The sequence below is a fragment of the Pungitius pungitius genome, chromosome 16 (assembly GCF_949316345.1).
Source record: "Pungitius pungitius chromosome 16, fPunPun2.1, whole genome shotgun sequence".
NCBI lineage: Eukaryota > Metazoa > Chordata > Actinopteri > Perciformes > Gasterosteidae > Pungitius > Pungitius pungitius.
This window is the reverse complement of record NC_084915.1, coordinates 1576262-1593702: the sequence shown is the minus strand read 5'-3', so window position 1 is coordinate 1593702 and position 17441 is coordinate 1576262. Positions and strand designations below refer to the sequence as shown.

The 17441-nt window shown below is 40.4% G+C and overlaps 1 protein-coding gene across 1 annotated transcript in view; it reads right to left on the bottom strand.

Moving 5' to 3' along the window:
• pknox2 (pbx/knotted 1 homeobox 2) overlaps positions 1–14933 on the bottom strand; it is a 105251-nt gene extending 90318 nt beyond the window's left edge. The window contains exon 1 of the mRNA XM_037467949.2: positions 14818–14933. The gene's annotated coding sequence lies outside the window, so the exon portion shown is untranslated. The remainder of the gene's footprint in view (positions 1–14817) is intronic.
• Positions 14934–17441: the final 2508 nt, after the last annotated feature.

The window sequence follows — 17441 nt, the reverse complement described above, 5'->3', positions numbered from 1 at the left end:
TTTCCACAAACCCTCCACAGCTATAGCCCCCAGCTGTTCAAGGGCTTCCATAACAACAGCTGCGCAGAGGTTCAGTGGTTCATGTTGCTATGACAACAGCAGGATCAATTGGCATGCACAGACTCAGGGCTAATAGCAAAAGTGACATTATACCATAATTTTGTCTCAATAAAACACAGCCAGGTTTTTTACTGCACTGAGATTCAGGGGCACATAAAAAAGCGGTGAATAATTAATTTAGCATGATAACGCCTGTGGCTTGTTCTCCCAGAACTTGCAGGAATCTCCCACGCTTAATGGCAACCAACCTCCTCACACTTAAAATTCATTCCCTGGCATTCAAGATTCAGAGTGAGATTGTTTCCAAGCTCATACAATGGAAGCTAAATAAATCGTGGTCCGGCAGCTGCATGTGCCACAGATCACTGAACGGCAGGATGTGCGACAATCAGAAATATTCCTGTTCTCCTGACAAACAGGATATCTGCTCACTTGGCCACCTCAACAGTTAGACAGTATGAAGCTTTACACCCAACACATTGTAACGGAGCATAGTAAACCGAACGCGCCACAAGCAGAACCCTCAAATGTGGTGGAAGTGGCAAAGCTTTTCAACTTCAACCATTTGAGGCTAATTCCGGGGAATTACGAAGGGCTCACATCGACGTGGGCAGGTATTCCCACAGGAGGAACAAAAGCCAGCTCGGAGTCAGCATGGGTTTAAGCTTAACATTTAACGAGCATGCGGCTGATACAGACAGCTGAACCAGACAAAACACGGCAGAGACACTCACATTCAGTCGCCACTGATATGAGCGCTTCATCCAGCTGCAACACATGTGACTTCCAGCCTGAAACAAGGCTCTAACTTTGCGTCCTCTCTTTAAACTACTCTAGGCTGATATTTGACATTGATGATTCTTCTTTTCTGCCTCACAGAAAATGATTGCCCCTCATGAACAGTGGGGTTGGGGTGGGGGATATAAAAAGGAATCCACTGCTCAAAATACCCAAGTCGTGATGAGTCAGGATAGATAGGAGCAAACAAAAAAAGACCAGTCTGATTTCCTCTTGTCTGGGCTTTAGCGTTCCAATCCTCAGTAACACCATTGGATTCCTTAATTTAATGAATCGAGTTGCATCAAAGAGAGAGAAAAAAGCACATTTAAAGAGAATAACATGACATGAAAGGGTTCTGTACCGAGATGTTCAAGGTTATTCACACTGTGTTGCTCTCACTGTTAAAGACGTATCTCCTTCTAGTAGGCTACAATGAGTGTAAAAGGAAATGAGATACATTTTCTTTTTTTAGTATAAAATTATATTAATATAATTTTCCCTCCTCAACTGTGGAAATAGGTTAAAATGTAACTTTTAAGCCAGCTAACTTGGCTTCTGTTAACTTGTTGGGTAAAACATTTAAGCTACTATTCCCTTACATTATATAATCAAGAATTGAAATCATAATTTTGCTGAGTAATATGCAAAATTTGTATAATACAATATGATTGTGAAACCTTGTGATGAAAAAAAGACACCTGAAGTCCTGAAGTAGTGTATAATTATACAGTAGTGTATAATTATACACTACTTCACATCACATTGTGAGTGACACAAAGTGTGGTTGTGTTTATTTTTCAATGCATGATAATCTCAGACCAAAAGTCTTATTTTTTTTTAAAGCTTTTAGATTTTAGTGCCTAGGGGAGTAGTGATGGAGGGAACAGGAGGGATTTTGAACAGTCCAGACACTTATCATGTACAAAAACAAAGATTTTGTTATCATTCACTACTGCTGTCTTTTTTTTGGCGAGGTATGTAACACTGAGCCGCACTGAGGTAAAAGCGCAGGCTGCCTGTGCTTTTCCGTGTCATGCATATGCATTCACAGGAGGGTCAAGGAGAAAGTGGGAGATTCCCATAAATAAATAAAAAATATTTGGGAGTGGAAGCGTAAAGTGTATCGGTATGTATACGGTATACCGGACGCATATTTCATATTTCATGAGAGTCAACAAGGTTTTTAAAAAGGATTTTAGAAAGTAAAGTCAGTGTTTAACACACGCCGACGATAATCCAACTACATGATCAAATATGTGGATAAATGTCCGTTATATGAAGACAGTTGCTAGAAAGAGGTTGATGAGACTGTGAATGTCATCACATCAACTAGTCCACAGCCTTGCTGTGTAAATTACACTGACACGTTGCATTTACGCTTCAAAAATTGTAAAGTGGTATTCATTCATGAAAATAATCTTGATGAAGTGCGTTTGAAATTGAATTATAGACCTTGTTAGAAATAAACCGTTATGAGGCTAACTTCGTGCTTCCTAAAAAAAATGCTACCCTGCTCCACTCTATACCTCGGGAAACAGAATAACATTTGACTTGTACAAGTATGAGTTGATTTGCATTGAAAGTTAGAAATAAATCCTCCCTGTTGGCATTGTTATTGCCTCCAGGATGTAACAGCACTATGCTGATATAGGGCTCAATGAAGGGAAATATTGTATCTTGTGTTTATTACAGACTGACTGAGCTTGTTTTTGCACTGATCAACCTAGAAGTCTACAGTTAACGTAAATGGTCAATAACTCATCATGAATTAAAACTGCCTTTATAGCGAGATATTGTTTGAGCGATCAACTACCGAAGGACTCAAAAGTGAATACATTAGGAAACATGGCTGGTTACTTCACTCAGTGATTTAAGATGCAAAATTTTAAAGAATGCAGAAAATATGGGGAGAAAAAATATGTGCAGCTATTGGAAATGTTGACCTTATAATTGTATTGAGAGGGTCTTCACAAAGCCCAAATATGTGCTTGGGCACAAATCCATCTGTCATTATTGGCTAATTATTGGTAGATCCTATATTTTGCATTCAAAGCTACTCTGCAATCACCTGCCACACTCCTCTTTAAACGTAGTGCCTCTGTGTTCTTTGCTTGGTTCCTAGTAAAGAGCTTTAGGCTCAACAAAGTGAACCATCGTGTCAGACACCATTAAGACGTTTGAATGTACGGTGGCTCTGGGTGGCCAAACAGTATTGGTGGATGTGGAAGAAGAGGCTGACAATAGAAAACATGAACAATAAAAAAAGCTTTTAGAGAAGGCTTGCAAACGTGTGGTTGTGTTTATTTTTCATAATGCATGATAATCTCAGAGCAAAAGCACAGACTTATTTTTTTAAAAGCTTTTAGTGCCTAGGGGAATAGTGAAGGGAAGGAGGGAACGAGGAGGGATTTTGAACACAGTCCAGACACTTATCATGTACAAGAACAAAGATTTTGTAAAGAGCTAAAGATGTATCATTCTCTTTGAGACATGAATTTAAACAGACACAGTTTACCAATCACTTCCCCTACACTTCATTATTTATATAAAGGTAACACCCATGAGATGTTAATATGTGTAAAGAATTGAAACACCTTTTATTATCTGGGTCCGACAGAAGGGGAAGGTTTTGAATACACAAGCACAACAAACTCATCAGAGGCTCAACTTGGAATTCCCCCTCACCTTCTGAATTGAGCCAACCTTTATTTTTTAACTGTTCCCCCCTGGTGAGAATACAAAGGAAGAAGGTTAACTGTTTCACTGACGTGCTGGATGTCTCCTTCAGTTGTTCAGCGTGCACATAATGCTCATAATGAATCAGGATCTCCCCGTGGGCTGAGCCTGCAGACGTTATTGTGTTCTGTGTAGTCTCCACTGCGCACTTCCACACATTAGAAATACACCGCTTGTACCACAGCCCCTCTTGGCTCCATATCTAGGTACTTTCTGTCCATTTCCCTCGAACAGAAAAATGGTGTATTTAAATTGAAGGTGCTCTGCCATCTGTACTAAATGTCCATGGTGCTTCATTAATACCACTGACTACAGGGGAGAGGGGCGGCAGTCAGTTGGTTCACTTCGACGGATGCAAAACGGATCCAAACTAACTCCGAAACTCACACATTCCATAACCAATGTCCTCATGCACACACACATCAGCACGCACACATGTACATATGGAAATAGGACTGTTTGGAAGTAGCCGTCATAGCTTGTCACACCTTCATGCAGTGGCGGCTGGCTCATAGAGGGCTATGGGGCCTGGCCCAACCTTGACCCACAAAAAATAACATTATAATTACAATATTAAAAATACATTTTGACAAAAGTCAATATTTATGAATTTGTGTTTCTGTACTATGGAATGCACCCAGTAATATTTCTAAAATAAGATATCTGCGCAAAATATTGTAATTTTCTGCATGTCCTCTCCGCTCCTGTGCATGTATCAGCTTGGCTGGGGCCAGGCCCCAAAAGAGGCTGATCCAAAAAGCAGTTATGCCAATTACTGATTAATAATGAATGAGTAACATATATATATTTAGCAATCAGCATCCGAAAATAGATTCTGCATTAGGCCATCGTTGGGCTGGTCCCAGGCTTTGCTCTTGTCAGGGCGAGTCTTGTGTGACGTTGTTTTAACGTCATTGCAATGACGAGCAGTATTCTTCCAAGACCCAACCCAAACTCGGTAAAAGCTCTCCTTCAAGACTTGAGAGAAGAACTTTGACTAGAGGTCAAACACTTGGACCCAGATCAAGTTGACCTTACAATCAGGCAAAGGACTGGTGTGGAACATCGCTACCCAGGGGGACGCAGTGAGGAAACACAACAAGGAGGTGGATGAAAACAGGCACATTTCACAAAAAATACGTTTTGTGCGGGTTTTATGTTGGTCTTTCCCCAACAAACTAGGTTCACAGGGGCATATATATATATATATATATGCCCCTGTGAACCTAGTTTGATGGCCACATGGAGGATATATATACAGTATATATATATATATATATATATATATATATATATCCTCCATGTGGCCATCTATCTATTCATCAAATGAATTCAAAGTTTAATTTGACCACAGAGTCCTATATTTCTAGGCTGTGAGTAAGTTTTCTTTTATCTTGGACGAGGCGTAATGTGCATGGCAGCTGGTGCGGTCCAACGTCTATCTGTTGTGAACATATGAACTGTCTAGAAAGGCCCTCAGTTGCACGATATACTGTATTTCTCAATACATTCAGTGTAAGTATTTGACTACTTAGGAAGAATTCACATAGAAGTAGAGAGAGAGTATAGTCTGTCCCCCGAAAAAGACTATTTCCTTCAAAGCTAAACAAACAAATCGGACCCGCAATCAGCACTATCACGTTTCAAATGACCCATTTCCAGCACTCTGACACCGTAACAATGCCAAAACAGTGCCAGCAGGGAGACAGGCACCGACATATCACGGGGGTAGTGTGAGACCTTGACAAGGGAGGGCTTTCTCTACTCATGACATGCCTCCTGTACCACTGACTCAACAGCTCTTTAGACCTCTGTGAAGTAGGAGTGGGAGGCATGTGTCACTGTGTGTCATCTTGTGCCTTCATTCTTTTTTCCATGGGCCTGGGACATCTCTTGGGCTACAAATCTGGTTTTCGGAGAGATCTCAATGAGTCTTTTTTGGAAGATTCTCTGGTTCTTATTCTTATTCTCTGGCCAAGACAAATGGAGATGATCTATCACAGTTTTAGGGTTGACTGTCACGAAATAATTTGACCATCATATTGTTGTTTAATAATCATCATTAATGGGGCTATCACAAACAGTTAATAAGTCCCTTTACTATTATGCAGCCTCTAAAACCAGAAAGAGACACATCCCCGTATTGATACAAACACTATCTAGAAATTGTGTAGGGGATATATGACTGATAAGGTATCAGTGAGCCTCTGTGATGGCCTAACATCGTCATGCGGGGTTTTGCTTTTGACACAGCGATGTGAACAGAATCATTGCAGTGGAATTCTGTCTTAGAACCGTTCCCCTTTCAGTTACATTTTTTTTATGATAGTAAAATCAGGATAATTAACTGCAAAATTCTGTAAACTCTATCTTACTCTCAGTGTTCTAGTGCCCTTAATTCATAGTTGCAGGATTCAGATTGAATTGAGTTGATTAAACTTGTACCATCTTTTTTTCAGACAATTGTTAATTGTTGTAACCACATTCTGATTGACAATGTATTTTTCTCTCTTAAAAACTCAAAAAGCAGCTCAATGCTGAAAATATCTCATTATGTTTGTGTTTTACAGACTTTTGGCACAGGTTAACAAAAGGTGTCACTGCCAAGAATGCTGCAGGGCCAAAAACAAACTGAGTCTGAAACATTTGGTGTCAAATAAGTTATTAGATATTATTTAGAAGTAAAAAGGCAGCAAACATCCAACTTAATGCTATTCCAGTATGACTAAACTTCTACTATCTAAAAGGCAGATTTATGGAAGGACAAATGATTCAGGATCTGGATGGCCACGAGTTTCATCAAGTTTAAATTAAATAGTTGACATGCAGTGCATAACTTCTATCACTGTGGGTTCACATCTCACTGAATTTATATACATCACTCTTCACTAGGGTTTAATACACTGAAAATTGAACTTTTATTGGGAAAAATCTTTATAGGCAGTTCAGACTCCAGGCAAGGCATAACAAATGGACTCGGCTCCCCTCACATATAACTTGCAATATATCCAAGCAGGATACTGCATTAAACTGGAAAAGCAAGTTTACTTCATTTCAAAAGGAAGATCAGTCATTTTAGGACTTGATCTGCCTTCACCACTGTTTAAATAGCTCAAATCAACCTCTGACTGAACTATGTAAAAGCCAATAAGAGAAGTGGTTCATGCCTGGAGTTACATTTACATAACATAATGGAACCTTTAAGCACATTTGAGGACGACTTGGTAAATGGTAAATGGACTGCATTTTTCTTTTGCATACCACTCACACGCTGTAAACACAGCTACAGGAGCAATGTTGGGGGTTAAGTGTCTTGCCCTTTAGGACACATCCACACGCGGGTGAGCTGGACCTGCAACCATACCGCCAATCCTCTGATTGGAGAACGGACATGCTGTCCACCCACTCACAGTCGGCCTGTAAATTCTATCATGGCAATGCGCGAAATGTCTTATGTTCAAGTGCAAAGTGACAGACAAACTAAGGGGTAGCTCACTTATGACTCACTATAGAAAGGAACTAGAGGTACTATCTGTCATGCGGATTGCAGAAGATCTAAGCAGCACACAGCTCTCAAGGTCAAAGAGAAAATCACCATAATAAAGTGTCCATTCTGCTGCTTTATTGTTATGTCTTCTGCAAATAAACTACTGTCTGGCCTAGATATCCAAACCAGAGAGGTTTTCCAAAGAGCTTTGCGTTGTGCCGAGGGGGTTCCCCGAAACCGACTTACATGCAGATTCAAACAATACAAAATAAAGAAATATATTACCAGTCTCTGGATTTCTTAAGACACTTAAAATGAGGATAAGATACACCATTTCCTCCTGTATTCCTCACTTTTCGGGAATGTATTGAACAATGCAATCTTTGGGAGAGCGAAGCTCCTTTCGTGGCACGTCTCTTAACATGCTAATTACCCCGCACACAGTATGAGTTCATTTATTATGCATGAAATAATCTAATATGATGACTGTGATAATTATGCGCACACAGATAAGATAAAAGAGTAGTAACCAATTATTGAGCGGGAGTTGGGGAATGTAATTAGTCTTGGTCTGAGAAAAAAAAAAAAAGGGGGTTCAGTCTGCTTTTTTTCTTCTTTCTTTTAGTTAACAGTGCAGCAATTCACACGTGGAATCATGTCTGCTCTCACATCATGTCACACTGTTAGAAGGACATTTTTGTGATTGAGCAAACAGTAACACCTAAGAATGTCAGGGTGCATGAGCTGATCAAAATACCTGCTTTCTGCACAACTTCCTATGACACAGTCTGTTATGATAATTGAAAACACTCGCTCTCGGAGGCTGCACCCAAACTCCACGAGTTGGACATGTTCCCACCTTGAAAATAGCAACGTGATTGGACGTCCGGGCGTCTTGCCAGCGTCAGTGAATCAGAGAGGAAGGCGAGAGGAGCGAGTCATTAGGCATTACTCCTCGTCAGAATAGTGCTGGTTTCACTGCTGTACAAGCACAGCAAACACTGCACAGCTTTCTTTAACAAATTGTGCGCCAAATCACAGAAAAGAGACTGAAGTGGTTTCATTCTGAATCCAACTTTTAGGCGATGAAATTTGCCCGACTGGACTTTAAGTGTCTCACTGCTGCTCTCAAAGCAATCATTGCTGCAGCAGATAAAAGAAAGAAAACGAGGTTGGTGCGGGGGAGGGGTGGTTTGTCACCACAGGAACAGAAGAAATGCATGATTAATACAGGATAAACAGACACCCTTTGAAAGTCGGACTCGCACTCCTCTGGAAACCGAGTCCCGGTTCTGTCTGGGAGAGCTGTGTTTCTCTGACTGCTTGTAGTGTTTAAACTCCGGTCCGAACACAATACTCTGACACCACTCAGCAAAGCTCGAAGGCGTCTCGAAGACGGCCTCCAGCAAACAAAGATTGCTATAGTGGTACTATGTGTGTATTTTTGTTTCCACTGCATGAAGTGGGTCACTAGCCTGCCCCTAAAACCCCTAAAAAATGTTCATTGGTTGTTCTCAAATGACAGTAAAGACTACAGTGAATTGTTATGTTTTACCCACCTCAAACTCGCAGTAAATGGCTTGACCCTCCAACACCACTCAACCAAGTGTCCAACAATATTGAAATGTCTGCTTGCACGTCACCTCGTTAACTTTGTCTTTACCTGCCACCATTTCATCACGAGTGGTGCCACTCTAACCAAAGATGGGAAAGAAGTTAGATGGCTCACTCCTTAGCTGCTGTAAAAATGGGTTAAATTCCTTTATTGGGCTATTTTACCTGTCTTTGGAAAGCAGACATGTTTTAGGAGATAGCTGTGGTTAGTTAGTGAAGCGTAGTGTATTGTTATTAGACCCTGTCTGGTGCTGCAAAGTGTAACGAAATGATGATCTTTCCTATCCCTAAAGTGCCTTTTTGCCAAAAGATTCAAAACTGTCGTTCTCTTATTTCTCTGAGTGGCGTTTCTAGGATTCAAAGAAAGGGGGAAAAAATAACATCTGTAAAATCAGTTAGCTAGCTGGGGGGTACAAAGAAATATCTTCTGTTGATGTGTACTTGGTCTGTCTGTCTCAGCTCTGCGCTATAAGCTGCTTTGACTCAGAGAGGAGGACCAAATATGAGGCCCTAGGTTGCAGATGACTTTAACTTGACTGGCTAACAAGTCAAGTGATGAATGACTGGCGTAATAAAATAACTATAGATTTTTAGTTTCACACAGGACACTAACAGCAGTTTAGTAGGCAAAATCATTTTGTTTGTTTCATTGGGCTGTACCAAATGTCCTTCTTCATCATCAAGCTTTGATGAAGATTTTTGAATGATGCTTCATGTCATCAAGATTGACAATTCAAAATAAAAAAAGGTATTACTACTGCAGTAGGAAAGTTGCACAACGTATCAAGCTGCAAAGATACTAGATTTGAATTTAGCACTTAAAGAAGTAGTAGTACTTGATTGTGTGCCGGTGCGGTGCTAGAATGAGTTATACAACCTGGAAATGTGTTGCCATTTCACATTCATTCGGTCCCCTTGTTACAAAGTCAATGGGTTGTTTAAACGTGTTCTTGGTTTGATATGCGGTTAACACAAGATAATTCCAAAAACATTTTCACAATATAAAGTACACATCAGGTGGTTGTTAACAAGAATCAAACCTCACCAGAACACCAGTTCTCCTTCAGCATAGTGGAGGTGACATGAAGTCATGTGACCAGTACCACAACTCCTTTATAGCCTAACGTTAGCTTTTTACTTCCGCTGATTGTATTTATTGTAAAAAAAATCACCAAAGTAGTTTTCATATCGAAAGATTATCTTGCTGATCATGTAAGTATCCGAAACATTTGTTTGCAACAGAGTTTTACAGAGAATTAAGGACACAATAGCAGTGACCTCATTTGTTACCATGCATTCTTTGGAGGAAGGCACAAATAAGCAGCCACACTGCACTTGGTGGGATTTTCTTTGCTATGATCTGCTGTTGAATTCCAATTAAATATTTTAAACCTCACCCAGCTCAGCTGTTAGCAGAACTCTCAAATATAATAAATGTAGGATTTACTGGCAGGCTTCATATTTCTCTGTGTGAAGTTGTCATTTATTAGAATTATCTACATTCCACCAAAGATAAGAACCAGCAGCACAATGAGGTTCAGAGTCTCGTTAGAGCTCTTGAAATGCAGACTATATATACTAAGCTGTTGCTAATTTGATTTTGTGCTTGATCCTTGAATGGAACCACTAATACTTAACATATATAGGTTTTATTTGTTTGTAAGGCAAAAATATCAAAGGCAATTCATACTGACTGACTATGAATATTGAATTTATCCGAAAGTGGAAATAGAAAACCTTTTAAATGTCTGAACATTCAGCCACAATAAACACTGTCTGTGTGGGCATCCGGCTGGTGGGAGACCTCGGCTGTATCGGACTCCTCGCCGTGGCTTCGACTTAGTTCATGGAATGTCTCCCTGCTGGGTGTTCATTTCCTCTGTCTGAAGAAAAGTGATGCAATCATAGCAATGATGTTAAAATGATTACCTAATGACTCAAGCCTTTGTATGACTGTCTGCAGGACAAAGTCATTCAAATGTGCTCAGCCCCAATCAATTAGTGACTCAAATGAAGACCAATATTACTTTTACAGCCAAATAAGTTGCAATGAGAGCAAAGCCATGGCGACACAGCATGTTGTTGTAATCATGTGCTGGAATAAAGACGTATCTTTTAACAAGTTAAGAAGTCACTGAAAGGACTATTATTATTTCATTACATGTCATTTAGCAAAATGTAGATCATGGGTTATAATGCAATGTAAGTTGCTTTGGATAAGAGCTGTAGGGGAGCAATTAGGGGTTAGGTGTCTTGCTCAGGGACACTTCGACATGGCACATGGAGCAGCCAGGATTTGAACCACCAACCTTATGGTCTCCAGTGCACCATGCTACTCCATGTGCCACCATCACCCCAAACATCAATAACGTTACCTGCCTAATAGCTGCACAATTAAACGAGTATCACGATTTTGAATTCCCGAAAAGAAATGAACACGACCGGCTGCGTTATTGATGTTTGAAATGGCGTGCTCCACTCGTGGAAAACAGCCAGGCACCATGGGGGATCCAGAAGTTTAGGCTCTACTTTTGGGGAGCTGGGCGCACACTCAACATTAGCAGCCAGTGTGATCTGAATATTAATGGAAGTGGTGGTGATTATCATTTGGGAGATAGTGCAGCTCTAACCTGCAGACATGTTCTGCACACATTGTTGTCATCAGAGGACAATGCAGCACGTCATCAGGTGAGAATTTAAGAAGCAAGCAAAAAGAGTAGTAATTTAAAATGAAATCAATTAGCATTTTGATCTGTAGAGCTACAACTAACAATTACTTTCTTATTTATTAATGATATTCTCTATTAATCGATAAATTGTTCAAAAATCGAGAGAAATCAGTGTTTCCCAAAGCCACAAATTATGTCCACAAATGCCCTGTGTGATCCAAATCTGAGACATATTCAGGTCATTGTCAGAAAGGAGTATAGAAACCAAATAATAGTTACATCTGCATACTGTAATAAATATGAAAATAGGGTGTAATTAATTTAACAACCAACAAATTAATGATGATGTATCATACTGCTGTGTAAAAGTCACCGTCTGACTGCAGCTTTTAAACCATAGTAATCTGCACGTATTTTCATGACATCTCTATGTCCTTTCAGGAACAAAGCTCTGTGATATTGCACGGAGGGTCATTAAATTTGCCTGCTGCTCCTCTTGGAGCATAAATCAAGCCGATCCATCTCCCTCCGACCCTGCTCCCTGGTGGCTTACTTAGAGCCATGCCAACGCAGCACTGGCTGCGGAATGAGCAAGGGTAAGCATGCAGGGGCTGGCTTTAAGCCGTGCCGTCTGACGGAAAAAACAGGGCCCCGTCTCCTCTTGAGAGCAATAGGGATCAAGCGGGCTTAGTGGGCCTGACCTGTGGGGGGCCCAGACACGGCCCCGAACATGCAACACAACACAATTGTCTTTAAGATTGCTGTTCTACTGAACATGAGAAAAACTAGCCTACATTGCATTGCCCACGGGCCCGGAACAGGACCCAGATGCACTCCGCTGAGGATACAAATCAAACTCAAGCCTTATGAATAATTCTGAACATCCTACAAAACAAATGCATCTCACAATTAGATTGCTGAGGAAAGGAGTCTTGAAAAGTAAGGCTCGGTTGCATTACAACACCCTTAAAAGAAGAAAAAACTAGTATCTTTTCAGGGATGATGTATATTTTTCTTCTTCACCATAAATGCTGGAATTAGAGGCAAAGGTGAAAGGAAGTGACAAGAAATGTTCTTTGTGGTTTAGTTATCCCGATTGCTTTATGGCCATACATAAATGCTCGAATTGGTTTGTAACATATGCTCTCCTCGCTCCGTTTACTTTCTTCAATTAGTGTGAATGAATCACTTTATTAGCAGTTATTCCCCCAAAAACTGCAGGAATGCACAGCATCACCCCTTATCGTGTAATTTGCCCATATAATAGGAATGAGAATATGCAAATACCGAGTATTTTGCTCCAGTATATTCACCCCCGGGCTGCTTGTCCAATGACACAAATCATCAATTAAGATCTCAGCAGGGTTTGGGGGATACACTAAATTGACATTAGTCTTATCTGACGATATGTAGAGCTGTGAAGGGTTCATCACAAACAAAGAACAACCATCACTGCTTTCACTGCCATCACTGCTTCACATTGCTTGCGTGCATGTGCGTGCAGAATCCATTCCCACTCTGAGACACTGACAAAGGTGCATAATCATTAAATAATGATCATATTTTAGTCCTTAAAACACTCTCTCACCGTGGTGCGAGTTCAGCTATTGGTGGGATTCTATGCTCAGCACTATGCACCTGCCCAATGTGTTGCAAGGAGGGATCTAAAGTGGTCTGAAACACCATTGTGATTTCTCAGGGAAGCAGATGATTAGTAAACTGGTTGAGGCATATTTAATTAGGCTAATGTGCTTCCAAAGTTCACACCAATGTCTTTGTAGAGCGGGGCCTTCACTTTACAACATATAATTGTGGCGTTATGTGACAGATGACAACAACGTGTGACAGTTAAATAACGCTGGTTATATCTCCTGAACTTTATTTAGAATCGTGTTTTCACCAAATCAATGTATGTACACTTTTGTGATTATTCAATTCGAGAAGGCAAGATCAAAACAGACTGAACAGACGAGTTGACTAAACTCATAAAACTACCAACACAGCAAACATCCTGCAAATCAATATATATTTTGATGCAATGATAGTACAAATCAATGCAGAGCCACGAGCTGTGTAAGGACCTCTCTGACATATCCCACTGACAGCATTTCATGTCAATCAAGCGTTGCATGTGAGTTAAAATAGTCATTTGGGAAATTGTGGAATTGGTCATCTGAAATAGAATTGAGTGGCACACAAAGCAGGCCGGTGTTCAGTGCAAATGGGGTTTCACGGGGTAGGGACTGCTGGGAGTAAACATTAGACCTCACTGAGATGCAGATAGTTGAGCATTGAACACCTAAATACATATACTCCAAAAAAATGCACAGGGTTAGACTTCTTGTTTGACCTTTTACTATGCAAGTGAGGAAGGTATGGCTTTTTTTGCTGTTTTTACAGTTTACAGGAATAAATGCAAGACATTAGCCTTGTCAAAAAAACTATTTTTTTTGAATGCTGTATGTTTAACTGCAAACATTCAAAAAAGCCGTAGGCCGCATCTTCCAATAAAAGTGGCCTATAGTTCCAAACATGATGTAGTCATTTATTTGTTTTTGTCAAAAACACACACTGCCACTCAGAGTACACACACTCATGGTGACACTACTGTCTACAATACAATGTATTATTAACAAAGAAAACGTATTGAATCAGATGTGAGTGTAAGTTGTTGTAAAAATCTTTCTGTGAAAATAAAAACATTTTACTTTAAATAGAACAAACCACGCAACTTCAACATTAAGGAAACTGCAGTGACACTAAAAACAAGAAATAACAAGGGATATTTTTTTCTTGCACGGAATATTTACAACATCGAATGTTATACGAATGTACAAATAGTCACAATGCCATGAAGGATCTCGGTGACAAAGCCGTAATAAACATGCCAGCTTCCTGCAGCTACATGCGCGTATTCTCTCCCATTAATCCGATCATTCTCTAAAGGAAAACCTTTGGCACAAAAAGCCCCGTCGCTAAAGACAACACATCCTGAATACGTGCATCACAAACATTACCAACACATTCGCTTTTTTATCCAAACGCCGCATCAAGCAAAAGGAAAAAAATCCACCGTTCTCTCAGTACAGCTCTAAAATGAATCTTCCCATTTCCCTCTTTCTTTTTTCCCTCTCTCTTTTTTTCTCCCCCATCTACTTCCCCTCCCTTTCTCTCTCTCTCTCTCTCTCTCTCTCTCTCTCTCTCTCTTTCTCTCTCTCTCCCACCGGTCTCTCTCTCTCTCTCTCTCTCTCTCTCTCTCTCTCTCTTTCTCTCTCTCTCCCACCGGTCTCTCTCTCTCTCTCTCTCTCTCTCTCTCTGGCCTGGCTGACTGTATGAATAATGTCCTGCCTTTTGTAATGAATGGGGGAGGGGGTGGGGTGGAGGTGGGGGTGGGGGGGGGGGGGGGGGGGGACGCTGAAGTGGTAAAGCCCTGCTCCCATGCACTGACATTGAAAATGAATGACAGCTTACCTGCATGCCAATCTTCATCAGACTGACACTGGGCTGACAGCACAGCCTATACTCCTCCACACAGCTGCTGACGTCAGCCGCGCCTGGCCCCTCCCACCTCCATCTCCGCTCCCCGTTTTTTTTCTCCACACCAAGCTGCTGATGCCTTCCAGTGTCCGTGGGAAATACGGCAATCCCGAAAGGGGCTCCACACGAACGCAAGTGGGATTCTGGTTTGAACTGATGAAGCACCTAAAGAAGGACATACTTTATTACTTGTTGATGTGTTTTCCTCATCAGTTCAAATGACGCAATCAAGATGTAGCCTACAGTCAATTCCCAGCATTTCTAACATCACACTAATACATGTGATATGTCTCCTGTGTTCTGTTGTGACTGGTAGATATTTACATATACCTGGCAATATTATTACAATTCTGATTAGTCAAGATACCAAATCATTTCATTGAGTCACTTCGGTGGGTTCCACCTCTGATGCGAGAATGAGGCATCTCTGGTGAGAAAAGAGTGGAATGTGACACAGACTATGATGGTAAGGAATTACTTTAGTGTACTCACAGATTCAGGGTGTGTTGCCAGATACACAACAAATACTTTACAAACACATTATACCTGTTAAACTACTGATTTATACTCACCAAAGCAACATTTATGTTTGAATATTATTTATGGATAAAAGCTACTTCAGAATTGATGTATTTTTTAATGTAGGCGTACTTGTTTGATGTTTTTTTTTTAAATTAATTTATCTAATCTTTAATTCAGTTATGGCCTCTCCTATTCAGGTTTACCAATGATTGGGCCGGGAATAGATTACAATAGAAAATAGACCCAGAAAACATTAATAAAGAAACATGAAAATATTTCTTTAAAAAAATCGATACTTTTCCTTTACGTCCCTGCCGGTCATACACACGTTCTGTCTTCATGCGTCTGGGGCAATCTCAAGATTTTATACTATTTTATCTCAACGTTTGAAACAATTTTCGACGTAACTTCCATGTCAGGTCAGAGACGTCTTTTAATCGTCTTTTCAAAGGATACATTGCTCGCTGGAAACTTACAAGTTACATACTTAGTCACAGATGTCGAGTTGACAGCCCTTTTTAAAGGACAAACAGATTATTTGATTAATTTGTTTTTATTAATAAAAATATGAGAACACCATATATATCACACTTTTCCTATACAAAAACACAAAAGTAAAATATATTTCAGGGAAAATAAACTATGGAATTAAAAGTGCAGCAACCAAATTGAAAGTTAGTTGTAATTCCGTAATAGTAATTCTGTGTTTGTAGCCCATTTTTCTTAATGATTGGAACTTAATTTTTAGATCTGGCTCTGAGTCACTTAAAATCGGGGTAGTATACCTCAAATCAGCTCCACCTCCCTCATCGTCACTCGATGATTCTTTGTGTAAAGAGTCAGAATGTGCATAACACCCCTCAATTGCAAATTTCTCAGGGTATTCCTCTAATTCAATTCTTTATAGTGTAAAGCGTCTTTAAGTACAAAGAAAAGCACTATAAAAAACATATTATTATCTATCCATCCTGCACAAAGGGTCGCAGGGCGGCTGGAGTCTATCCCAGCTAACTCTGGGCGAGAGACAGGGTTCACCCTGGATCAGTCGCCAGCCAATCTAACCATTCACACTCACATCCATACACCTACGGGCAATTTGGAGTTCCCAATCAACCTGATCCCCAGGGCATGTCTTTGGACTGTGGGAGGAAGCCGGAGTACCCGGAGAGAACCCACGCAGACACAGGGAGAACATGCAGACTCCACACAGAAAGGCCACTGGGTGGAGTTGAACCTTCTTGCTGTGAGGTGACAGTGCTAACCACCACACCACCGTGCCAGCCCCTATTATTATAATTCTAATTATTTTATTTTGTTCAACCCAAAATAAAAAATAAGCCTCAGGGAGCTTTACAGTCTGTAAACATGCAACATCCTGTCCCAAAACCATCACATCGGCACAGGTAAAACTCCCTTCAACTGGGAGAAACCCGAGGGAGAACAGCAGAGGAGTAGGTGTGTGCAGAATGAACAATTCTGCACACTTCAATTCCTAATACAGAAATGATTAAAATATTGGGAGTAGTACGCCAGGTGTAAGCCAGGACCAGTGCAGGGACAGCCACCATCAGATGTAACCTCCATTAGATGTAACCACCATCCACAGGAACACGAGGAAGGAAAGCACAAAGGCTTCAGGGAAAAGGCAGAGTTGGTCATTTGGGTTTATAATGACAGTAATAGTAAAGTGACTAATAATAATGATAACAGCAGGTGTGTTAGAACCCTCATTTATATTGATTACTCATTAGTAATCTTTAATTAGTAGTCTTTATGTTACGTTACAACAGTGGTTCGCAAACTTTTTTCTGTTGGACCCCACTTTGGAGGAAGAAAAATGTTCGGGCCCCACCGCCCCAACAAAAATGTAGCAAAATGGTCAATGCTGAATTTATATTGAAATAACGACATTTTCTGACTCCATGTGTGGTTTTAATAATAATAGCATAAAGAAAATTTAAGTCACTTTGATGTAAACCAGATTGCTCCTTAAGACAAAAACAAATAAAATGTGCAATCACTTTGTTGGACGAATG